Below are 3,752 nucleotides of genomic sequence, written 5' to 3'. Positions count from 1 at the left end.
AAATCACATTTACCTTTTTTTAAAAACTTTATCAAACACTAAAAACAGCACTCAGTGTGTGTGCCAGCTAATGACCCAGGTCAGCAATTTTCAACCTTTTTTCATCTCCTGGCATACACAAACTAATACTAAAATCCTGCGGCACACCAAAAAATGTATTATATTTTTGGCCAATCTGACAAAAAAAAAAAAGGTATAATTTTTATTGAATTAAAAAAAAGAATAATAGTAATTATCTATCCTTTTTTTTTTTTTTACTTTTGACAGCTTTTTATTGAAAGACCCTAACACAAAAGCAAGCTGAGGAAGGGGGGGATACAGGATGGGGACCCGCCCCCAGACTCTACTCTGATTCCCATAAACATCAAGAAGAAAGATAGGAATCCTGAAAGGAAAACAAAGAATACTGAACAACCAGGCTAGGGTCTGCTCCACGCCTGGATCCTAGGTCTGAACCAAGGACTAGGGAAGGAAGAAGGGACACCCTCTATCTGCCAGATGTCTGCCAAAGTTCACCAGCCCGGCCTGCCTCAAGCCTCCAGGAGCTTCCCCAGGAAGCGGAGGTTGAGGATCTTGAACTGTTCATCGAGATCCATGTGTACGATGCCATCCTCACCATTGATGCTCAGCAGGACCCCTGTGGCTTCCTGATCCTCGCCCAGGATGACCTTCTCCTTATTGTTCTTGGTGGGGGTGATGGGCTCCAGGTGCTCACTGGAGATGCTGACAACCTTCTCACTGTCCTTCAGGTACACAGAACACATGCCTCCCATGACACTGCGGATGACCCCCGTCTGCCCCACCACTTGTGTATCCAGATAGGTGTCCCGCACTTTCACCTGGATGTCAGTGGTTACCCAATCACTAGAATTCTGCTCAATGCCTGAGCCTGGTGTATGTGGGTTGTAGCCACCAGGGGAGGGGGCTCCAGGTATCATTGGACTGTAGCCAACAGGGCTCAGACTGGGGCTGGCCTGATAGGCCATGGGCGAGGGTGTGGGGTGGTAGCTGGCCGGAGAGTGGGTGTTCTGGTAGCCAGCTGGGCTTGGTGACACCTGGTGGTAGCTCTGGGGACTAGGGCTGGGCTGGTAGGTGCCTTGTGGAGAGGGGGCAGCATAGGGGGAAAACTGGTCTGTGTTGTACATGGCTGGCGTCCCTGGCGTCTGTGGGTTGTACTGCGGGTTAACCTGCGGAGATGAGGGGTCTGGGTAGCCAGGTGTTTGGGGATTGGGTGTACCCCCATAGGCCTGTGGGGATGGAGTAGGCTCATCATCGAAGGCATACTCATATTCTTCCTCAGCCCGTGATGGCGTGTTAGGGTTGTTGGGGGTCCCAGGCCCCACTCTGGGCAGGAGTACGGCTGCCATCATGCAGGGGTGTCTGCGAGCCATAATGCGGGGTGAGGCTGCCATCCTGAAGAGGTGTCTGAGAGCCATACATGGGTGTGAGGGAGCCAGAACCATACATGGGTATCTGGGAGCCATACATGGGCGTCCGCCCATAGGTTGAGTTCATGCCACCCGGGTGCCGTGAACCCACTGTGGTGAGCCACTGACGGTCTACAGAGATGGTCTGGCAGGTAGAAGGCAGCTCCACTCGGGCCGTAGACTCTGTGGCATCCTTCACCACACCAATGTATCCTTTATCTCCCCCCTGGGAGATGCGCACAGTCTGGCCGATGAGCTCATTGTCTCTTCGACCCCGGCCCCTGCTCATGCCACCACTGCTGCCACCTGGGCTACCAAAGCCACCACGCTGACCTCCAGCACTGGGGTGCATGGGGCTGCTGATCCGGGGACTCATTGGGGCAAAGCCACCCAAGGTGAAGTTGGTCACATCTCGTGGCTTCGAGCCCCCAGCCAGCACCAGGTGACGTGTCTTGCAGACAAACAAGTCCCCGTTCTCCACGAGTTTTTTGCAGTGCAGGAAGGCAAAGCTGTGGAAGAGATGGCGAATCTCACCCTCCTGGCCTGAGTGGGGGCCATCAATGACCTTGACGATGTCTTTTACATGGATGTTGTTCTGTTCCGAGTCCAGGGCCACAGCAAATCGGTTGTTCTTCTTCTGAGTCACAGCCTGGTGCCTGACAGTCACCACCTTCCCATACATATTAAGCACCTGGAAGGTCTCCCGCTCCAGTCGCACGATGACACCCACGGTTTGAGGGTCCAGCTGTACCAGCTCCCCCCATTCATGCTGGCCCCCAACATCCACACCTGATGCCGTCTCTGAGCAGAGCTGCAGGTCCCGGGGGAGCACTTTCAGCTCATGCATGGTGAGGTCAGAGAAGAGGATGACAAAGTTCTCCATTCGTACAATGAGGCCTATGTCACCCTCGAATCGGCCCGCAGTCACCTTCACATGATCCCCCATCTTGAAGTACTTCCTAAGTTCCTGGGCCGGGAACTCTAGCATGTCCTTGAGGTCCTCATGCTTGGGCATGATGGTGATCTTGTTGCCGTCCACACTGAGAATCTTGCCCTGCAGGTTAATGAGCTCACCCTCACATACCTCCACATTGTCCCCAGGTTGGAAGTTGTGTTCCCTTTCCTTCCCTGTGCTCTCAGTCACCACCTCCAGGTCAATGCCCTCCGGCTGGTCCTCGAACTTCTCCAGCTCAGAGAGCGTGGGCTTCACACCCTCTGTGATCACAGCAGACATGGCGAAGCTCTTAAACAGAAAGCCCTTCCGGCTGTAACGGTTCCCCTGGAAGATGAGGAAGTCACCATCAGAGGCAACATCGCCCCCCAGGGACCTAATCTTCTCAGCATCAAACAGCCTCTGTGGAGGCCGTTTAAACTTCTTCCTTTTAGCAATGCCGTCTTTCAAGCTCATGTGGGCCTTGATGCCGTCATAGTCAATGCGTGGGATCATCTTCAGAGAGATGGTGTTTTGCCTGGGCTCCACATAATCCACCTGTGCGATGTCATCCTTATAGGTGCCTCGCTTGAGGCGGACCCAGGATTTCGGTTTCAGGTTGGCCACCTCCTTCACCACTTTGAGCACATCTGTCATCTCCTTGATGGGCACCATCTGCTGGTTCCAGTAGCCAAGCCGCAGGTTGCCCATGCCCTCGATGGCCTGCTTCACGTGGGTCTGCTTATAGGCCTCCACGTAGATGTAGCCCTTCACGTGCTCTGGTGCCACTACCGATTTAATCTGCAGGGGCGTGTCTGTGAACTGGTAAGCAATGAACTTGCGCATCAAGGAAATGGCTGTGGCCCGTTCCTCCCCAATCTTACATTTGACAGTCCACAGATTTGGATCCTTGACTCCTGGGAGCAGCTGCTGCTGAGTGATGTCATCAGAGAGCTCATCAGACCCTCCACACACCGTCTCTCCCACAGATGACTTGGCATATTTCTTCATGTAATACTCGCCTAATTCTTCTTCTCGCTGGTTCCTCCAGAGGTTCTGTAGGCGACGAGCCCCAGAACAATCTTCATCCAGGACAACATTATCGATATTGGAGGCTTTCTCTAGGATGTCCTCTGCTCCATCTTCCCATGGTTCCTCATCCTCATACTCATCGTCCACATCAGCCTCATCCAGAATGAAGCCACCGTGACGGGGTTTCTTGGGGAGGTCGGTCATCATCTTCTTCCTCATCATATTCTTCCTCCTCTTCTTCTTCCTCGGGCTCTTCCTCCTTCTCACTGCCTGCTGAATCTGTCGCTCCTCCTCTACTCCGCCTCCTCGCCGTCCATGCTGCGTTCCCTGTTCTCCTCCTCAGAGAATTGCTGTCCTCGCTG

General features: G+C 53.4%; 1 pseudogene; it reads right to left on the bottom strand.

Moving 5' to 3' along the window:
* Positions 1-256: 256 nt before the first annotated feature.
* LOC102439821 overlaps positions 257-3,752 on the bottom strand; it is a 5,789-nt pseudogene continuing 2,293 nt past the window's right edge.

Source organism: Myotis lucifugus, unplaced genomic scaffold (genome assembly GCF_000147115.1).
Source record: "Myotis lucifugus unplaced genomic scaffold, Myoluc2.0 scaffold_14, whole genome shotgun sequence".
NCBI classification, from domain to species: Eukaryota; Metazoa; Chordata; class Mammalia; order Chiroptera; family Vespertilionidae; genus Myotis; species Myotis lucifugus.
This window is presented reverse-complemented; position numbering and strand designations above follow the sequence as displayed.